At 39.1% G+C, this 23,783-nt stretch overlaps 1 protein-coding gene across 9 annotated transcripts in view; it reads right to left on the bottom strand.

The window, feature by feature from the left end:
• Nucleotides 1-23,783, bottom strand: part of LOC143221777 (tyrosine-protein kinase Dnt) — a 170,858-nt gene that overhangs the window by 98,141 nt on the left and 48,934 nt on the right. The gene's annotated exons all lie outside the window — the stretch shown is intronic.

The following is a 23,783-nucleotide window of genomic DNA, read 5'->3' as shown; positions in this document are numbered from 1 at the left end:
CGAGGAGGGAAGATCCTTATTCTTAGCTTTAAAGAGCCCTTAAATTCCACTTGGAACATTTCAGAGCGAATCGTTCTAGGAAACTATTCATTTATTTCATTCGATAACATTTATAAACAGCATTATTTTATGAAATTTCTACTTTGAAGATCGATCACTATTAGTAACGAAAATATAACGTCCAACATTATAAAAGTTTGATATTGGCTGGAGTTATTTATCATTAGACTGCGGATGTTTATGCAAATGCATCTTTATATAGAAATCTGATAAAGCAATGGGACTTAAACAGAAATATGTTTTGCGATTAGAGGATTCCAAAAATATGTTTTTTATTTCGCACTTTTTGCATAATGCATATGTTTTGCATATTTCTCTTGAAAAACATATGCAATATATTGTTGCATATGTTTCGCATAATTCTCTTGAAAAACATAAACAATATACTGTTGCATATGTTTTGCATAATTCTCTTGAAAAACATGAACAATATATTGTTGCATATGTTTTTCAAAGAGAAATATGCAAAACATATTATTTACCGTGTATATGCATATCTCATGCTCACATGAATCATTTATCTTGTTAAATTTATTTAATCTATTAATAAGCACTCGTATTATAATCGAATAGCGTCGATAATAGTGATCCGCTCATATAATACTGAAGAAGCCTCAACAAGTTATGATGTTACCACCTTATATTGCATACTGAATCAGCTCTAACAATAAGAACACATGTAGCTGTTGGTATTTAGAATTCGAACAGTTCAGTTTGATACTCGAAGTGGTAAGGTGAATTTTGTGAGAGTGCGTGCGATCATTATTAAAATGCCGAAAGTTCGGAACAGTAGGGTTTCACTGATGAAAAGCTGGATCGAGGACGATCCCAATTTCATTATTGACGAAAATAATAAAAGTAGTATTTACTGTGAAATGTGCAATAAAAGTGTAAAGTGCGATAGAAAATCGCAATTAATTCAACATATTAATACTTCCATGCACAGAAAAAATAGTGGTCAAGCAAATATTACGATATAGGTTTATCATTAAATCAATCAATAGGAATATATGTACAGTAGCGGACACAAGTTTAAGACCGCTCTAAAGAAGACGATAACTTTTTTAATATTGTACTATACGATTTGAACTTTTTTGAGAAGTTAGAGCAATTAGTTTACTAAAGGATGTGAAAAGAAATTTTTTCAAAAATTGCAATTGATCGGAATTGTTGAAAAAAATACTAAAAGTTGATATTTTAACTTTTTTATGTGGGCCTATATTGAAAATTTACAAAATACGTTGTAGACCTGTGTCAATTAAATATATTCTGAAAATTTCGTCAAAATTCTCGACGTTGCAACGAGCAACAAACTTTAAAGACGGTAAAAATTGCAGATTTTCACGATTTATTGCCGAAAATAAATCGAAATACTCCAGTATAACTGTGAAATGTCTGTTGATACTCAATTTTGCACCTAACACTTAATGTAATATATAATTAATATCGGAAAAATTTCCATATGTTTCGAGCATATTTGCATATTTTTCGTGCATATTTGCATGTTTTTCGTGCACAAATGTCACACGCATTTTGCATATTTATCGTGCATAAACTTCCGCAGTCTATTTATCATTATTTTAGGAAGAACAAAATCATAATTATTAAAAATCATTATAATCAAAATCAAAATAAAATCATTATAGTGAAGTTCTACCTCCACGACTAAAATTATAGCAAATGGTACACGACGAAATGTGTCGTGTATAAATATTTCAATCAAATTAAACCGAAATATAAATATCCTCTGCTGAAATAGAATAATAAGACTTTCATTTTTATTCTCATCGGTTTATAAAGACTTTGTTCAGGAATTGCCAAATTTATTATAACGAAGTATCTGAAACGACGATACAGAAAGCACTCAACTCCAGTTATTAATTCCGTGGATCACTCGCAGTTTCAGTCAGAGCTGATCACTTCAAGCTCGCAGTGTTTCACTGCTCGAAATCCCAAACAACCATCGGCGCACCTAAGATTAAACAACCACCGCTGGATTTATAATTACCGTGTTCCTCTTGCTGAAAGTTTCTTCTCCTCTCGATTCTAATTAACTAACTTACTCGGCCGATGTTCGGTTCGCACTGGCAACGCAAATTCCGCGCACCGGGGAGCAGAAACTTGAAATATAAACAGGAATGAGGATAAAAAAGAGAGAGAGTTTCTCCTGTAGAAACCGTGGTAGGACAAACCTTACAATTAGATCAGTTACACGGTGTAGCTTAATTATAACTAGACTGCGGATGTTTATGCGATCTTCAAATTTTATTGACAAATCTGAAGAAAGTGGCATGAAATAAAATCCTATTATTTGATGGGAACAGCCTTTGTAGATCCAAAACATATAAAAATGTTACTAAATTTTATATTCTAGCATTTTTTCAACATTTTCATAAACCATAAATGCATTAAGATTAGCAGTCTAATCACAACACTGAAGAAACTTCAAAAGAATTTAAAGATAGTGTCATATTTTCTTCAACTTATTAAAGCCAGTCGAAGAAAGAATGGATTTTTCTTTAACCATTTCTCACAATTGTTGCCGAACATTTTTACGGCTGCAGAAAAATCCACTACTTTCCATACAGGGTGTTTGAAAAGTGGGATAGTACGTATTACTGGGAACGTGAAGCACATATAAAAGATTTATAGATGTGTGTCGTTCCGTAAAAAAAAAATTGGTATCACTACGAAAGTATAGTAATCAATTTATGGGAAAGTTTTCGCATATCTCCGAATCGAAGCGGTATGTTTATCGCGTGATACTCCATTGGCGAAGACAAATGGCAGTCGTAAGGTGGCACATCTGGTAATAAAGGACTTTCCACCCCGAGTTTATGATGGGTTTAGTGGAACTTATAACCTATGGCCGGACATTCCGACGCAATGGAATGGCCGTTCGACTGCGTTGACCAGTAAATGACCTCCTTTCTTCCTGCCGAATACTCGACTAATTCAATATGTTTACTGTGACGATGCGCGTTAGTTACTTTACTCGATCAGTGAACTTTATTCTCTGTAAAATGCGCTCGCTCGTGAAAGCTTTTAGAGATGCTTCCGCTGCTAATCTCAAAAACAAGTGAACCGGTCCATTTATTTCTGCACTATTTTCAATTACATCAACTCGGTTTTCTCATAAATGAACGAAATTCGCAGCCTATAATTGTAACTTTGCTATTTATTATAGCTTTACTGTTATTATACACTGCGAAATTACCATGAAGCCACCTGATTTTTTGGTGAAATCTTATAATTATGTCATAGTAATGGAAAGCTGATGCACGATAGCATTTGAGGATTAATAAAAGAAAAGTTGTATAACTGAAAAACATAATTTAAAAACGTAAAGTTGTATAGTTTAACAAAAAACGAACTGCGAAATTTCCATAAAACCACACGTTTTTTAAGTAGATAACATCAAGATTATCGAAAATTTCTTCTATATTTACAAATTAATACTTCGTATAATTGCCATTTCTTCGAATAACGTCGAAAATTCGATTAGGCATCGTGCATCAGCTTCCCATTACTATGACAGAATTATAAGATGTCACCAAAACATCAGGTGGCTTTATGGTAACTTCGGGCAGTGTATTAGGTGCAGCAATGAATTTTCTCACGATTAATAGATTGTGGTATTGTATTGTACTACACTGCGGATGTTTATGCATTCATGACTTCTGAAAATGTTCACAGAATGGTAGAATGTAGAATTCCACAGAATTTAATACGATTTTTCTTTATTTCGGAACTACAAAGACTATTGAAAATAAGATTTTACACGATTCCACTTTCTTAAGATTTGCCTAAAAAAATTGAGAATTGCATAAATATCCGTAGTCTATTCATAAGATTTATAATTTCACAATGTCGAGGAATTTATCTTACAATAGAAAAAGAAGACGATCACACCAACGATATTCAGAAAGCAAATGTCGGTGAATTTTCACACTGAAAAATATATGAGCGTTGAAGGGGAGCAATGAGAAAACTTTTCAAAAGCAAAGTAATTCAAATTATGGGAAAGTCGGGTGTCACGCGACGTGTCCGAATGAAAGATATAAATCATGAGCGAGTTATTCGGTCGGTACTGCGGGACACGCTTAATTATAAAACCGATAAATTCATCCCGCGGGACATGAAGCAGACGTCTGGAATCCTGGATGCTTGATAAACGAACCTCTGATCCCGACCTTCTATCTTATATTGCTGTCAGAGCACCTACACCATCGTCCCCGAATTATGTGGACACTTGCATGCTCACATATGTTGCCAAATATCTTGCAAAGGTAATTTATTATGCAGAGGTACAAATTTCACGTTACCATCACAAGCAATGTTTAAAAATGTATGATCACAATGTATTGTATTTAACATGGTTATCAATTATTGAATTTCGACAAATGTATGTGTTTGAAGAAGCTTGATTTTACGCGTTTATAACAATAATGAACGAGTGAAATTTAGAACAGTGATTAGATTAAAAGGATTGAATAAATGGACACATTATTTTCATCTAATAGAAATTTTTAATTTCCATCACAAGCAATGTTTAAAAATGTATGATCACAATGTATTGTATTTAACATGGTTATCAATTATTGAATTTCGACAAATGTATGTGTTTGAAGAAGCTTGATTTTACGCGTTTATAACAATAATGAACGAGTGAAATTTAGAACAGTGATTAGATTAAAAGAATTGAATAAATGGATACATTATTTTCATGTAATACAGAATGAGGAAATTAGACACTTAAAGGATTCAAATTCGTTAGAGAAATGCACGTACAGGCTAAAATGGCGCATCCTGTATATGCACCCCGTCTGGTCCACACTAAGTTGCACTCGCTTTATAGTTTCCGTTTCTGCAAGGTGCACTCCCGACTCGCATCGCGTCCGATGCCTTCAACCAAGGCGACCGTGTAATTAGATCCTTGGCGCGGGGCGAGCTACGCGCGTAATTACATTTACGACGCGCGAACGTATGAATATCGATTGAGACGTCCCGCGTCGGCTGCTCATCAACGCTTCCAATCATCCTGATAACACGACGCGTCACGTGTTACAGGTTAGTGTGCATTATTACGGGCGTTTCGCGGACGATGATGATGATGGTTTCGAACTGTGGTCAGTTTTTCGGAATTTCCAGCGTTCGACAATTTCACTTGCACGACAAATAAAAGCTTACGAGTTCTTTCAAGTCGTCGCGTTGTGAGACTCACCCTGTATATCTAAGGGTTGGAAGAAACAAATTTTTATTTGCTTCCATTTTTGATCGATGCAGACAATTATGATCGCTCACTGTACTTCCGTAAACGAGAGTCAAAGATCACACGTCTGGTTAAAACGGCCATCGACCGAACAATGAGTTTATAAATAAATGAACGGGTTCGCCGCAGCTCTTGCTCGCCTAATCTCCTGATACGAAGGACGCGGCTATTCGTGGGTTAAAATGTCTAGGGTAGCAAAGGGTTAATAGTCGGAGACAAAGGAAATTCGGCAATAAATTTCAGGGTGCACACACCGACCTCAAAGTATAGACAGAGGGCTGCAAGAGTTTCTCGGTGATATGCGTTCCTGTCAAGCTGGTTCCGATTGGTCTAGGGCGGTCGCGCCGCGCCGGTACTTCCGGTTAAGCTCGAGGACCGTCGACGGGCGGGTTGAATTATTAGAGGAACTCCGGGATCGCGTAGGACAGGACGTATTATGCCAATTGCGTCCGTTGTCGACGTGTTCGATTAGACGGCGCCTGCGTCGTTGTATCCAGTGTCGGAGTCACAATCACGCGCATAATTACACGGCCGTCGCTGATTCCCGTATTCAGACGCTTTGTCCCGAAAGCACGGCTCGCCTCTCCTCGAGTGACACCGTGGGCGCGGCTCTCCTCGAAGAAACGCCGCCAGATGCTGCCAGGAAGACCCGAGGACCGAGCATCGTTTATCAAACTAAGAATTAGGGACATCTGTCCAATCTGGAACAACGCCAAATTGAGCCTCCGCCCCGGAAGCCCGTCGAGATCCGATACCGATGCGATATTACGTCCACTACCTTCGTGATTAACGACCATTAATTTTTACCGTTCGCCAAACCTGATTGAACAGCCACTTGGTTCCTCGTTAATAGGCGTCAACCGTTCCACGGCTTAAGCACTGTTGCAAATTTCACACTTTGCTCGCAATACCTTGACGTTCTTCGTAATAATAGAACAAAGCATTTTGCACAAGACTCTTCGATTCATTATTAGTGAAATACGGATTTCATGCATTTACGGGAAAAATAAGCAAGTGAAAGGGTATAAGCTCCCAACGTAAATCCTCTGTGACAAGTTTGAAGTCGGTACCCCTACCACGATATGCAATTTTTTTAAACCTGTTCGCAAATCAGTCAATCAATGCAACACAACTAGCATAATAATATAAACTTGTTACTCTGAAATCTTAGATATAAAATAAAATTTTATGCTTCCGGATTTTGTTAAAAATCGCTTTTGCAACCAACAATTCTGAAATAATTCACTGTCCTGTGCACTATTGTCTAGAATGTTCATGGATTTTTTTCGTATTTTTTTTTGTTCCGCAGAACGAAAGAAATAGAGCATATAATAATACACCGTTTAAAACAAAGATCAATCAGGAATTTGAGAATACCCATATTCCCGACATGTTAAAATTGGAAATCGAAGGAAAAGAAGAAAAATATCTTGACATTGATGTACAGCGTGTTACGTTTTATTTGTAAAATGCATGAGAACGCGTTCAAGAATTCACATCATCTATCAAATCATTCGAATTAATAGTTTCATGCTGAAGATAAATGCCTAATCCCGATTTCTTTAAAATAACGAATGAAATGGGACTTCGTGTAAAGATCCGGAGTCTATTAATCACGCTGAACGAAACAAGAGAAATTCTTGACGGCGACGATAAGAGCATGTCCCGCGATTGGCTAGAAGAAGAGAATTCGCATGACTGGTGACACGATTCGGGCCCGCGACCTCGAGGATCGCATAAAAGTCCCGTGAAACGTAGAATGGGAATAGAAGCAATGTCCATTCAGGGATCGAGCCCTGGGAAAAATCCATTGTCGTTGCCTTCCATAGCGCCTTCTTTGCGAATTTCTTCCGTCCTAAGGGATCTAACGGTGAAGTTCCCTATAGAAAACTCTTGGATTCCATCATTAATTTTCCCGAAGGTGTCGGATAGGAAGGAGAGGAGGGGAGGGGAGGGGAGGGGCGGGGAGGAACTGCAGCAGGTCAGGCAAGGTGGATGAGCGGAGTTATAGCGAGGATAGGAGCGCTAGTGATGGTGGCATTGAGCGATCATCTCATCTCAGAGTAGAAAGTTAGATGAGGAAATTTGTCGTTGCCATAGGTTCATTCATAGTTGGCAAACTCCGGAAGAGGTCGGGCCGTGTTCTGGTATTAGTCTGCAGAACATATCTAACAGGGTCCTTTGTAATCTGGACAGGCCTTTTTATCTGAGAGTACCCGATGGATATCGATACAGGTGAAACAACTTAAAGACGTGCACATTAAATAAATATTAGGTTGTGAAGAAAGCAATGCCGGATCTTTGTTCCTTTGTTTTAATTCAATGAGTTAAGGTGGAGTGGGGTAAGTGCGTTAATTGGTTATTTTTATTATAATATGAACGAAATTTCTCTAGCTTGTATTTATTAATGTAGTATAAGTTAGTATGAACTATTCGACATAAATGTCGCCCAAGAGTAAAGGTGTTTTCCTCGCTTAAATCAACCAATGCCAAACAGTCACGTGCGAGGTACAGTTATTACTTTTCAACTTATTTTACATGTAAATCCATCTGCTTACCGCCAGATTGGTGGCGCACCATGTTCTACTGACCCTCGTAACAGGAATTCGAACGCGAAGAAAATTATTCCGGAACTTATCGCACCGCCGTGCTGTTCCGATCCATATTTATCCCGGCCGATCTCCAACATACTCCAGATCCAGAATTGCTCCGCGACTAATCTGATCCGATCTGGACCAGAAAGTCTCGTGAGTCACGACACTTTGTTTCTTTTATCTGCGAAACGATCGACCCCCGAAGCAAGTGCGCAACGATCCGCTCGCAGAGATTCGACAGGATTCATCGATGCTTATCTGACACCCGCAAATGGCGTCCTCGTTCGGTCGCCGCGGTTTTCTCGCCGAAACCAGATTTATTGCGAGCCGACGTTTATTACCGGGCCGGCGCGGCGGATTCGCAATGGCTCCCGCCACCTGGTCCAATTTTTGTTAAATCGAGCAGACGCTAAACCCCGGCGACGATTTTATTTGTTCTTATCGCGGGGACTAATAATACGTCGTTGTACGGACGGGTGACGTCATTCGTCCAGGTCTAAAAATTGATTTTTCTGATAACTAGATTTCACGAATTTATCACATTACTGAGTAGATGCAATTTGAAACACAGTGCACTGATTAAAAGAATTTAAAAATATGAATGTATTGGTTTAAAATTAGAATTTTTTACTTAGTTCCTGTTTTGTACGATTTATGAAGACGATTTCTATTTTGCATAAAGATCGACAGTCTAATAATTGCCTGTAAATAATTCTTCAATTTGTTACCACAAATCTTTGGAACACCTCGTTCCACTGAATCGCAACATCATAAATTCCATCACGTTGGAAAATATCATCGCTTTCCCCGAGGAACTCGATAATAAATAATCTTCCGAACGGAGTTTCGAAAGTGCAAAGTTCGCAATGAAAGAAACGCGGTCGGAAGGAAACTCTTCAGCAAGAATGCGCGCGGCGAAACAAACAAAAAAAGGGAGGTCTAAATTCCCAATGATAGCACCCTCGATTAAGCTTCTGATTTCAGAAACAAGCGGGAATCGAGTTGTCCTGTTTCGCTCTTTCATTTGTGCGACGTCGTTCTTCTTTCTTTGTTTTCAATTCAGTCGGCCGAGCAAAAAGAAAGTTATCGGTTGGCCCCCGGACAGGGCGTGTAAACTGAAACGAAGTTTCCCATCGTCGTGGGGCAAGGCGCGCGGCGGCCGCGGAATTGGGGATGATTTGTGAATCATCCTCTTGTTAGGCGTAAGTTCGTCGCCACTTTTTCCCCCGAGCTACAGCAACCGGGGTTGCGAGAGGGCGTTTCACTCTACAATTCCGGGGAGTTCCTCCCTTTGCCACTCGTGTGTTACCCTTCCTCTGCGGGGTGGCCTTAAATTCTATCTGAAACTAATAAGCGACGATGGCGCATGGGAATGGACGTGTGATGCTCGAAAAATTGGAATCGGGTGCGTCCGACAATTTGGTGAAGATGAACGGCCCTGGAGAACGTTGAAATTCAGCCACCATTTCCCTAAGTAATTGCAATTTTTATGTGCGAGCATGCTCGGAGAGGGTCCTACATCTTTACTTTCCAATTTTATTTTATGCAATTTTAATAACTTTAATAACTGCGATTTAATTAGCTCGTTTCTGACATAAATACATAACATATGCCAAATAAACTAGAAAAATCGAGTGTCAACGTTTATTAAAACACTAACAAAAGATGCTCAACGTCAATCCTGTGAAATTCAAGATTGACCAACAGCATCGTAATTCGAAAAAATATACAACAGTCTTTGATAATTCTTCAAGCACTTTCACTGTCTGGAATTTAATTAACTCGTTTCTGACATAAATGCATAACATGTACCAAATAAACTAGCAAAATTGAGTGTCGACGTTTATTAAAACACTAACAAAAGATGCTCAACGTCAATCCGGTGAAAATCGAGATTGGCCAACAGCATCGTCGCTTCTTGGGAACGCTTTTTGTTTGATCTCCAATATCATGGTGTTCAGATTCTTCCCCCATCTTCGTCTTCTCGCGTTTTTTTTCGAAAGTTCGCTTCACTTCATCATTTTCCCATTTATTTTTTTAAATAGGGAGCTTTTTGCACTTTCCGTCTTCCTGAAACTTCTCGTTGGTACACTTTCGTCGTTCTCCTTCTCGCTTGCTTCCGATGGTGTGGCGAAGCAAGGGGAACGTGGGGTGAATCGAGCCAAGCCACCCCAGGGCGACAATTACTTGTAACACCATCGGTCTCATGAGGACGATGGGCACTTGATGGGGCGTACTTTCGACCAAAAAAAGGATATTACTGCAGCCTAGATCGACTCTACCCCATTGTACGAAAGTGCACGCCCCCTCGCAACCCCTGTCTTATCGCAGTTGAACGTGGCTGATGATCCACCAAAAGCCACCCTTGATTTGAACGCGAGCTTCACGATAAGGTACTAATAACGGATACACACAGAAATTCTGAGAATAGTGTTCTCACATGGAGCACTTGCATTCTAACCAACTAGAGCAAATTTCATCCTTCAATCTACGATTTTATTTAAATACAATTCATTGGATTATTTTAAAATAGAATAAACCCTTCTACTTTCTAAAAGTTCACGTATTTATTGTTTTATAAAGAAATTCGAATTTTAACTTTCCAAACTGATCCAAGAGGTTACTGAAATTGTTGTAAATTTATAAATTCGTTGTGGCGAGGGAGTAAGGAGCTTAAGAATTTCTGCACTTAATTGGGAGTGTTTGCACCTTGTTAAAAATAAGTAGCGAACGTAAGGCAGCTAACGAATTATCTGCAGACGAGAAGCGAAACATTTTAGTAAAACTCTTTTTATGAAAAAATATTTTTCCACATTCGTTTCATTGCAACCATCTAAAGAAAACTTTTAAAATTTGTTAATTTTGCGAAGCAGCGAATACCTAAAATTTACACATTCATAATGTTGAAATGTACTTCGTATACGAGAAACAAAATGAATCTATCATCCCACACAAGGAACAATTGGGTCAATTTCAGTTTGTCTATAAAACCGTTGTTTGCTTGCCCAGGGGATCGTTAAATTAATCTGGCCCGAGTGATCCTCGCTTGACGAGTTTCGTTCAAACCGTAAAAACGTGTTTTGCTTGCGCCTTTCTCGCGTCTGGATAAATTTCGTTGATTCATTTATATTAATTACGGTTTGTAAAACAGAATTACAGTATCCTTGTATCCGAAAAGTATTTGAACTTCCCGTCGAATAACGATGAAGAAATTCGATTGCTAGTTACATTTACGGGAGCACCGATTTCTAGGTTAAATGACAAATCGCGGATTCCAGCGGAACGTCGATAATTACAGAGTTTGTTCACTATTTCCGACGAAACCGGTTAGATCGAGCGCGCGTGCGCACACGTGCCCACACCGGTGTCCCGTATGCAAATGTTATTAACACGCGGGCACTAAACGCGAATCCGATATTTGTAAAGTTCTCTCAACGACAATTTGACTCGAGCTTTCCATGGCTGTCGTCCTACGTCGCTAATACTATTATCTTCATTAAACCAGTACACATATTGGCAAATGTAAAACGCAAAGTGATATTACGGACGATTTAATCGAACACGTTCTACCTTGGGCCCCGGCGACTAATTAAATCAACCGGACGAGCTGAAAATTAATATCTCGACGCTCGCGCGGAGCGCGGCGCTCAAGCACAATAAATCTAACAATAATAAAACTCTCTCGCAGCCATAATTCATCGTTCATTCCCGATCGCATAAAGCATATCGGGGCCGGTCCGTTCATCTCCCCTTCAACTACCCCCGCAATCTCTCTCTCCCTCTCTGTCTCTCTCTCTCTCTCTCTAGCTCCCTCCCAATAGTGAATAACAGTTTCGTATCAAATTATACGGAACTACCACTTGTCTACCCTCCTACCCTCCGCTCATCCCTTTACAACAAACTCCGCACAAAGTCCACTCGAATCCTCGTTATCAGACTAATGTTCATTTTTCATTTTAATCACTACCTCGCACACAGCCGGCTCGCTTACGCGACCAGCCGCTAATTAATTAAATTGAGACCACAAACAATTTATTACGTCACGCGATAGGCACTCGCGGGAGTGTGGCCGTATGTGCGAACGCGCATACAACGCCAGCCAAAAGTTACACCCTAACCGCGTTATTGTTTTCCCGACAAATTACCCCGTGTTAGCAAGAACGTCCCCTGTTCACCCCGCGTACGAATATTTCGCAAAATTGAGCAATAATATTTACACTTGTTCATCATATTTTTCGGTTAATTTAAGCTCGCATCGGTTTCACAATATAATTAGATCAATTGCGATCGTTTCTCATTTGTTGTTAGAGAAAACATCGCTGTGTTTTGCACAATAAAATATAGACTTGTAATATCAGCGAATCGCGCCGCGGATTCGTTAATTTAGTGCACCTGGGTTTCTGTAAACCAAATTAGTAATATTGTTGCAAGGTGTACGTGTCAATGCTGTGTTCTTGTATTTAAAGCAACTCGTAATATTGTCGTTCATTATCTCGAATATTATTACTTCATCGCACGAAATATTTACTCGTGACATTAATAAATTACAACGTAAATTCGTTGATATTCTGAGCTTGCGTTTAAAACATCCTACAAACGAGGACGTCCGGGTCCCGTAATTAATTAAACATTAAGAGAGTTGTCCATAAATGTAACTTTTCATTAAACCATCGTGCGCAACCAAATTTTCATTTTTACGCTGCAGTTTGTAGATGTATCGCAGCAGTGACTATAATTACAGTGAAAATTTGCGGAATTTATTATATTTTATTGCTGAGCGAATGCCAGGCTCATAAACAAGCAGAGACGGAAAATATTACGTCACAGGAATATTTCTTTCCATTGAAACTGCGCGTAGTTCGGCTCTGTAATTTCTGGAAGCGGAAACGTGCACGAATATTATTCCATAACGTCGCTGTAGAATAGTACTTTGTAACATGATTATTTAATAATGTGGAGACAAGTAAGTTTTTTTCCATTGTTTATTTTCCAGAAAAAAATTGTCCGATCTAACTGCTAGCAACAGAGTAATCTTAGCTGATCACGCTTCGTGACTCACCCTGTGTATTGACTGAAAAATGTTGATACATCATTGGGAGTCTCCCAAAATTGTAGATCCTATGAGAAAATGAATTTTAACACTAAACCTATCACTACCGCACCGGTCAAATGACCGGTTTCATAATTTTCATCTTATAATTATTCAAATAATGAAGTTGCCTACATGAAAATTGATTTTATACATTTCTTTATCCAAGCACATATCGTGATAAAAATCGCACAAAATCTAAATAAATAGCACCTTGTCATTTTTGTGAGCAAAAGCATTTTAATCGCTTTTAGTGCTCGGTAGGCTTTTTGTGCTAATTCAATTACATTGTAATTCAATTACACAATTGAATTACATTGTATTTCAATTATATAGTAATTCAACTAGGTCGTAACTGAATTACATAATTCAAACATTTCAATTAATTCAATTACTAAGTATTTTAATCAGATGTGTAATTGAAATACAACACAATTAAAATACAGCTCTCCAAATTATAGCCCAGAACGTTGAAGCAGTGCGAAATGCGAATTCAATTACTTTGTAATTATAAATCCTGGAGTAATTCAATTGTAATTCTGCACAAGTCTGGTTTAGTGTTAACGTATCCGGAAATAATGAAAACAATTTCTGTGGCGCATGCGGTATTATTGTGGCAGAGTGTACCAGCAATCCGTGCGATTCTGGCCTGGTGTAAACGAGCCTTGTCTTGGAGACACAACGATGACGGCAATTTCGAATTAATTGCAAATTCACTGAGATCAAGGCCGGTGACGTGAGATGATTAATGTCCGTCCCCGGTGTGTGAATCTGTCGGCCGACGACCACACCCTTTACCTCGAACCACCCCTCGTCCTTTCTTGCCACCCTGACGCCCTGCACCCTCCGAACGCAACGCAACGCAACGGGCGTCGCTGGCCTTCTCTCCTCTCGATACGCGACGCATCCGTATGGTAAGTCCTGTGGGATAACAGCCCCGCGTTTCGGATAACAGGGAATATCACCCACAGAGACACCCGACACCAACGGTATACACGCCGACTAGTCCGTGACAAACGCACCCACCGCGGATTATACGACATAATCGCTCGAAACCCGACCGTCCGACGCAACGACGCGACGCCGACGCCGACGGACCGTCCAGCCGCGTTGTAATTTCCGTAGAGCCACTGAAGAATTGCGGGGACCGATACCCGTGTCCTCTCCCGTTACTGGATCGAGCAAATTAAGCGAAGGGATCCTGCACTGTTGATTAAGTTTGATTGATTAAGCCTGGCAAGAGTAACCACGCCGATCCTCCAACCCCTACATAACTTCTCAATGATTTATTCCTCCTTGTTAGAGCACTTCTTTCAAACTATTGTTTTGCTTTGTCTGCGTTCCATGGAAGCAACGATCATCATTCTCTAGATACAAATCCGAACAAAAACATCCTGTAAACAGGAGCCAAGTTCCTATGGCCGTAAAAAGTTGTGAGATCAAAGAAAATACGGCCAAGTTCGTTAGTCTAGAAATATCTCTTGCAATACTGAAAAAAGCGTTTGTAAAAATTAGTTTAAAAGAACGCTATTTAAGTTTTAATGAGTTACATGAAGGGCTAAATTATTCAAACTTGGCCGCTACCTAACACCTTTTATGGTCATTGGTTTAAAAAGTAACGGCCAAGTTCGTTAGCTTAGAAATACCTCATGCAATACTGAAAAAAGCGTTTGTAAAAATTAGTTTAAAAGAACGGTATTTAATTTTTAAAGAGTCACATGGAGGGCTAAATTATTCAAACTTGGCCGCCACCTGACACCTTTTATGGTCATTGGTTGCAATTTAATCGATGCCATGCAAGAATTAGTGATCGAAACTTTAAATGGCGATATCTCGAAAAGTGAGAGTATGTGACATACAGCGTTCTTCCATGTAACCACAGACACAGCCGCCAGATTAAGACTTGTCTCCCCACTCTACCTTCTCCTCCTACGACAATATTCCCCCACGCTTCCCCTCGGGCCGGTCACGTGACTCGACGCACCGAAACAACTTTGTGGGAGAAATGATAATTGAATTCGGAATCACTTGGAGGGACTGTTTAAAATCCAGCTACCGGCGCAGCGGTGTGATCGCGGCAAGGTCGCGCATACCCTTCGCGTTATCAACGTATCCCCGCGTAACTTTGTCCCGTTATCACACACGATATCTCGCGACGGTTAACTTTTCGTGTACTCCCGCGAAGTTTCGAAACTTAAACGGCCCGCTCGACAAGACCTTAAGGCTCGAACGTGGCCCGCGTTTAAACTTGAAATTTTGTATATACTGCATAATGCAATCTTATTATGTTAAAGTATACAGTAAGCAGAGAGACAGTCTTGGGATAGTGAATGCATAATATAGTCGGCCGATCGGCCGCTTCCTCGTGAGTTCGATTCGTGATCGCGAAGTAGATGGGAAACGACGGCTGCCGAGCTGTATCCACTCGCACGATCGCCAATAGTAACAAACTACCCTCTCCTCCACCTGTGTTTACCTTTTTCCACTGCGGGGAAGCGTATAGAAAAACTGAAGTTTACTATCGAATACGTGCATCGGCGCATCCTATCCGCCGCAAAATAGATTTTGGCCGGATTTCGAAAACCAATGGAATTCATTCCGGTCCGGTCGCTTGCGATTCCTGTATCTTGAATTTTCCTGTGCTTCAATTATTCGTATTGTCATCTTCTTTAAATTATACGTTTCCATAATGCAACGCCATTTTTACAATGTCGGTATTCTGTAGATTAACTTCGATGCTTTTTAATGAAAGAGTTAGTTGTTCCTGTTTACACTGTGGTAACAAATAAATATTAAATTACGAAAAAATATCTGAAAGACTGCTGGATCAATTCTCATAAAATTGTGCAGTAAATACGTATCGTGTATGTAACCCGTCAAAGAATTTTTTCCACTATGTCAGATAATTGAACACAGAAGATCCTTAGCGCACTTGTAGCGAAATCCTGATCCGCATCAGCGAAACAAGTCGGGAGCAGGTTTTTTCTAAAGTCTAAAGTCGCGTCTTTCTTTCCGGTTTCCGCGTGACTAATAGCTTCATCGTCAGATACGTGACGTTGACGTTTTAATAATTTCATTCGGCCGCGTCAAGAGTCTCGTTTCCAAAGAACCTTGGCAGGGCTTCTTCCCCGTCGGCTGAATCACCCCCTGAGCTGAACACCACCCCCGCGTTTCAGCCCGTTATTCACGAACCCGAAGTCGTGGAATCGCACGCGCGAAATACCCGCGATTTCATTCGGAGCTGATTCTTCGGGAGGCTCGTTAATTCCCATGGGGATAAGAACCGTCGCCAAAGAAAAGAGCCTTGCGGGACACAGACGCCACCTGGAGAGTTGAGCCACCTGTAATTGAGCCGCGTGACAACGTCGAGGGGACACGAGGGTGGGTTTCTAGAACAAAGACGAGAAAACTCTTCGGCCAGGCTCATTACCGTCGCGATACCGATTGAAAATCAAGCGAACCTTCGCAGGGAAACGTTAGTCGCTTTATTTCGCAAATAAAACGGTTTTCATTCAAGCAAGTCAACCTGAAGATCGTCCACTCGCGACGTACTTGCCTCTTAAAACTGTCCAGACAGCATTCTGGAATGTTTATACCGGGTGCTCGCGAAGGCAGTATTTTTTCCTTTTTTTTTATTAACAGTACAACTACAAGACTATCCGATTTATCAATCTGAGGTTAGTGCACATTCGTGAGGAATTATTCAATCGATCTCTTTGTTTGGACGCTCTTACAAAGACGATAACTTTTTAAATATTGGACGATACGATTTAAACTTTTCGATTTTTCAGGCAACTTAAAGATCACGTGCTCGTTGAATTTCTATTTTTTATCAGCAACGAATTCAATTATATAATAAACAAATATATAAAAAAAGCTTTTTAGAAACCACGCTTATATTAAAATGCACTAAAAAGGAGACAATAATTTTTTTAGACATTAGTGACTATAAATAAAAGCGTGGAGCGCTAAACTGTATTGACGTAATCTTCATGGGTGCTCACGCTTCTATTTATAGTCACCAATGCCTAAAAAAATTATTTTCTCCTTTTTAGTGCATTTTAATATAAAAGTGTGGTTTAAAAAAAAATTTTTTATATATTTTTTATTTTCTACTTTTTAGTCTTTTTTGAATAAATGAAATAGTAAGATATAGAAACGCAAGATATGGAAATACGCGAGATAGAATGAGAGGATGACTCCGAGAGACGACGTCTCTTGATGGGGTCCGAAATTGTCCGAAATGGAACTGAATGAACGGAACACCACACTGACTGAGTTTCTTCGGTGCGAAGTGGATCAGTGGAGTGGGGATGAGTCGGAGTGAGAACACGTAGTGGAGTAGGGAGCGCTGGCGCACGGAGTAGGGATCGCTGAACGCGATGACGTTATGCGATGATGTTAATATAAAAATAAAATCCGATGGCACATCCTCTCCTTAAACATCACACAATTTTTTCTTTCGTGGACGGCATTTGTACCCTTGCGGTAATAAAAAAGCTAAAGGTGATGACAAAAAAAGTACTCGAATGGTTAGAAAGTCCGACAAGGAAGGAAATGACGACCTAAATGTCGAAAATACTAGACAGCGGATTTGATGTATTTATGAAAAAAATGAGTAGGTGTAATTTAAAACATTCCAAACATTAGACGAATTTAAAAATACTAATATAATTTTCAACCTGTTGAACATATTGAGAGAAACAATGAATTTCTATGTCACTCCGGTCTGTTATAATTCAGCTGGGAAATTTGTATTTTGCATGAAGATCCGCTGTCTACTAATAATAAATGCAAGCAAGGCCATCTCTACACTAAGAACAAAATTACTTTCCTTCTGTCATTTTGTTACACGGTACACGGTTAACATTATAATAGAAGTACAAATACAGTTTTCGTTTTCTAGAAAATCGAGTTTAAGAATTCAGTACAGTAGAAGGTCTGGTTAATGTTTGACCGAGCCCTCGTATCGGATGAAAAAGTTTTCCACGTTCTGCCATAAACGTTACCCTCCGGGGGAGGGTAAGTGTAATTGAGATCGGTCAATTTTCCAGGAATACGGATAAGCTCCGATTGCCGCGGAAAATCTGGACTCAAATGTTACGTTTCCCCCGCATTGATTGGATGAGACCTCGACCGATCGAGCGGAGAATTTTCCGCGATCGCGTTTTGAATTCTATCGCATTTTCCGTCCCATCGTGTCGAACGATTCGGATGTAAATTATCGTCCGTGATTTTCTCTCGGATCCCCTTTTTCCCGGTTCTTATTTCAGTTACATTTTTGCGACGAGACAGTTTCACCTTTTCCAGGGTTGCACGAGAATTACGATATCGACGGATACGGAACTTTTATTGAAAGCGTCGATGAGAGTGATAATAGCAATAAATGATTTTGCAAATTTTACGAACGGCATTACGACCTGTTTCGTTATCTTGTTTCTATTAAATCTTTAGTAGAACGATTCTATAATTGATTTAACTTTTTCCAACTTGACGTTAAGCTGCAGAATTACGAATTTATGTAAAATAAAACAGCGAATGAAATTATTAATATTTTCATTGTAAGTTTATTTTGAAAGTGGCCTAAGTCCATTTTCGAGAAAAATCAAGCTAGCAATTTTAATATTTACATTTCTACGTTATCTTTTCATTCTGAAGCAAATTGTAACTAATATATTTAAAATCACGAAGATTTTGTAAAAAGGAAATTAGGCAGTTGTTTGATGTTAAGATTTTTGGAGGATGCAATTTTCGAAAGGGTAAAGAATTCTAACGGAGAAACAATTTTATTAAAAATATGCTGGATGCGTTTTTTGAGAAATGAACCATATAAAATTTTCTATAAGACATCAATGGATGAGAATGCAGAGTTTAAAATACTGAATTTATTACTACGTCGGGGTAGACCAAGAAAATTCGAAAATATTGTATTGTCACCACTTTATAAAAATATAAGACAAATTACAACAGCGAAATACAAGGATATGATGGATTTACTACGATATACATATACCACCGGAGCACCATGACTTCTTCAAATCTCTGCCGCATACATAAACTGTAAATTGTTATGGAATTTACATAGTTAGAAGATTTCCTGAATTGCATGAATGGTGTTTTTCAAGTTTTGTAATGAAATATAAAATAGATTGAATATTGTTTTTTTCAATTTGAAGCATTTTAAATTATATCGAATGGGCTTGAGCTGTTTCAAATTTTTGGTAAGAAGACACATATTATTCACTTAATAATTGCGGTTATTTTAACAGGAATTGTAAATTTAACTCTTTTAGATACACTTAAGGAGTGTGATACATTGGTATGCCTGCACGTATATTTTTAATTTCATTGATACGCGCGCAAACTCTTAAATATCTCAATTTAAACTTAAATGGTCTTATATATAGGCCACTTTCAAAATAAACAGCCCATTTGTTGGCTGCAAGGAAATTTTGCAGAATGATCCGCAATTTAATAATAATGTATGCGTACAGAACGAGAAAGTTTAAGTAGTCCTTGGGCGTAACGACATCCTATCCGAATGGCAACAATGTTACTATGGAATGCGACCGGGAAATTTGTCGAATTCTCGAATCTCGACGTGCAGAGGTACGTCGGTTGTCGATGGCTCTCCTCCGTTACCTGTCGTTCTCCAGTAAAATGGCGGGGCTGCGTGACATCCCCGTCGAAAGGGGTAGTTGCAGATACGCGGAACACCGTTTCGGTAACGGTTTATTGTTGCGGGTGCCGGGACAACGAGCCACCTTATCCCGCGGGAACATTCCCCATCCACGCTGTCTCGTTATCTCTTGGATTTCACCGTAGGTTCGTTAACCGCGAAATCTCTCCATTCTCGCGGTCACGAAAACCCTGTTCCGCCTTATCTTCTTTACTCGAAGACAGTCCGTGCGCCCCATGGCTACCATATCACGGACCTAGATAAAGTAAAACAGGAATTAGCGTTATGAACCAATTTCCGTAATGGATGAACCCTTGTTTGAAAACTTGTTCCCGAGGAAATTGCCGCAGCCATTAATTTACCGGTTTGATTCTGTTTAGTTCGACGTTGTATCGGGGAAAATTTCACGTATGTGATATGTAAGAATTAACAAGTTTGAAAATATTTAAAATAGGAAAATATTAAACATTTCAAAATTAACAAATTTGAGAATATTGACAATTTGAAATAATTAGTGTTTCAGAATTAGCAAATTTGAAAATATTAAAAATTTCAAAATTAGCAACTGAGAATATTGACAATTTCAAATAATTAGTGTTTCAAAATTAGCAAATTTGAAAATATTTAAAATAGAAAAATATTAAAAATTTCAAAATTAGCAACTGAGAATATTGACAATTTCAAATAATTAGTGTTTCAAAATTATCAAATTTGAAAATATTTAATCGGGATACTATACATTTTACACTGCTAGAATAACGTTTTAAACGTCTGATAATTTTGTCGACATATCCTAGTTTCACAATGTGTATAATTTCAAAATAGCGTTTTTTCTAAAAAAAAAACTTTCATCAGTATTTTTAAAAAAATTTCGACCGCGACTAATTTCCCCGTTTGATTTAATGAAATATGGAAAAACGACAAAATTCTATCTAAAAAAATTCTCTTTCTGTTTAATCAATATAATTCTTTTCAATATAATCAATATAATCTTTTTTACATTAACGTCGATACTCGAGCATATGATACCGACTTATTAATTTTAAAGCGTTTTAAAATACGAGCACCCTTATATCCTTACCAGCGGAAGAGTAATATTATCACTGAAAACTCATTTTCCGTGAGAGGCTTTTAAAGCAAGCATAGAGATCTCTATTTTCAGTGCAATTAAGTCCACTGAAGAGCAGCTACAAAGAAAAGTATTTGATTAAGCTGATCAAAGAATATTTAATGGATGTCAGGAAGAACTTTCTTAGCAGGATACATCAAAATTTCGCGACACTATGATAATCTAAACAACTTGCAGAACATTCTAATTAAAACCAACAATCTTTACCAAACAATTTATGGCATCGACAAGTATTGAAACTACAACATTATTGAACATCGTGGAAATTGGTATACAGGTTAAGCTGTGCATCGAAGTTTTCTTAAGCCGCGGAGCTTAATGAATTTCTCAAACCGCATGACATCCTACTATATGTATATGCTTCTCACCTTACCCTCGGCGCGGCTCGCCTAATCAAATTACAAATTAATCGACACCCCTTCGGATTCGCCTGTCCAACAAATAACACGGCGCTTATCGCGTGCATAATGGTTTCCTTCACGCAACTCCGTACGGTTAAAGAACATCGTATTCAATTACCGCTAATAAGCACCGGCACCCCTGCCACGTCGCTCAAGACACTCAGCCGACAATTACTCAACCCGGCAATAAAGTCGAGGTCGGCCCCTCGTCAGAAATTAATACGGAATTCGTGGTAACTGAAGCGCGTAACGACAACCACGTAGCCCTGATTTCCTTAACATTTCTCTGTTCGCTGGGGTGCGTGCTCCTCGAACTCGAAACTTTCAGTTTTCCTACGCACAAAACTGTCTTTCCAACGGAACATACGCACCATCATCAATTTTTATGAAAACACTGCATTTCTCGTTCTCGAAGAATTGTCGATATTCAAATTGCGATAACTTCGCCAAAACAAATAGTAAAACTCATTCTAGTCTAATTCAGATCAATTATGCTATTAGACCTTTTGGGAAATAATTTCGTTTCTCGTGTAGAGATGGCATTGCTTCCATTTGTTATTACTAGACTGCGGATTTTATGCATTTATGACAAAAATGGGTACATACGTACAATTTAAAGCAGCGAAGATATTAAACAGATTTATAAGGCCATCAGTGTGTTAGTTTCACTTTAACAAGATAATCAAAAGAAGAATGAAATTTTTATTTGATTCCTGTGTCTTGCAATCAATGCAAACGTTTTTTATTTTGCATAAAGATATCCGCACTCTAGTCATTACTAGACAGTATAGAACAAAGCACATAAGTTTGTTTAATTATCGAGCAAAAACAGCTCGGCACGGAACGTGTTATGGAAAGAGTATACCATCCGATCACTATTTTAAGTCATGAAAAGTCACAACACAATTTTTTGCTAACAAAGAACAAAAATTCAAGAGATCATAAAAGGAACTGTCACAAAACTTATTCTAAATGGTAAAGAATTGGCTTTCATTTTCCCTCGAGAGAACGAAATGACTTTCCGAACGACCTAATACGAATGGCAGAATAAGATCATCCCTCGCACGAAAAATATGAGAAATTGACACGAGGGAGACGGATGAGGGTTGAACAAAACCTATCGTAAAAGGGTACAACTTGTTCGGTCGCTGGAGAATATCGAAGGTGTCGGTGGGTGTCGCGAGCGAAGGAATTTCGAAATTTGTTCGGTTGTCTTCGCAGCTCATTGAATTCGTTGCTGGCCGAGAGCGGAGACGAGGGATCAGGGAAAACACGACTTTCCGCGTTTTCCCTCTCGCCGGTGATCGTTCCGTAGGTTCCCGATGGGAGCACTCGGTTTCCTTGGTGACCGAAGGGAACGCGACGCCGAACCGCACACGGTTTATATCAGCCACCCTTTCCTCCTTCTCCCTTTCGAATACTGGCTGTTTGTATTTGATATTGATAGAGTATTGATACAGCCCTCCTGTAACCCCTTTGTTCGACAAGCCTCCGCCCTCTGCACTCCCTTTACACCCGTTCCGCATCCTCCGCACCCCTTTTTCACCCTTTACTCCCCCGTGTTCGCCGTTCGCGAGAACCACCGTGACGGGTCTCGGGTGCACGGCCGTGCTACGAGTTACCATTTCGGCCGAGTCACGTGTTTACTTTGTTCCGCATTGTTGCACCTCGCTAATGGCCGGTGCAAGCATTTTCCCCGGACACCCTGTATGGTTATGCGTCGGTGTATCGCACTCTGAAAGGTCGTTAGAAGCTGCGAAATGGACGGGATCTCTTTCGGGGAGCGAGCGCGAACATCGGCGACCTGCTCGACGAGGAACAACCTTGAAGGGAACGGTGTAATGGAGTGGTGAGCGAGCGAGGGCGCATATTACACCTGAGATAGAACTTTTTTGTGTTGTTCTCTTTTTACACGGAGCTTCGCAATTTATGGTGTCGGTGCGGCGATTTCAACCCCTTCGACCCTCTTGGTACATATACTGGTGTATTCATTAAGACTCCCAAAAATAAGCACATTGTTCTACATTCGTTATGTTAAATATTAATTTAGAAGGTCGAAGTTGACCTTCACAAGTCCTTCACTTACAGTATTATTGAAACCGAACAGAACCTACTATTATTATTATTAGACTGCAGGTCTTTATGCATTTATGAAGAAATTGATTCGGTGAAATGTAAAATGGGAAAAAATTTTAAAAATTCAAGAATGCTGTAATGCTGTTTTTCATGTAACAAAGTCCTTAAGGGATGAAATCAATTTTTATATTATTCCTGCTTTTCCATAAATAAGCACATCGTTTTACATTCGTTACGTTAAATATTAATTTAAAAAGTCGAAGTTGACCTTTACAAGTCCTTCACTTACAGTATTATTGAAACCGAACAGAACCTACTATTATTATTATTAGACTGCAGGTCTTTATGCATTTATGGAGAAATTGGATCGGTGAAATGTGAAACGGGAAAAGATTTAAAAAATTCAAGAATGCTGTAATGCTGTTTTTCATGTAACAAAGTCCTTAAGGGATGAAATCAATTTTTATATTATTCCTGCTTTTC

Source organism: Lasioglossum baleicum, chromosome 3, assembly GCF_051020765.1.
Source record: "Lasioglossum baleicum chromosome 3, iyLasBale1, whole genome shotgun sequence".
Classification (NCBI taxonomy): domain Eukaryota; kingdom Metazoa; phylum Arthropoda; class Insecta; order Hymenoptera; family Halictidae; genus Lasioglossum; species Lasioglossum baleicum.
The sequence above is the reverse complement of the archived record's forward strand: the minus strand, read 5'-3'. Positions and strand labels throughout refer to the sequence as shown.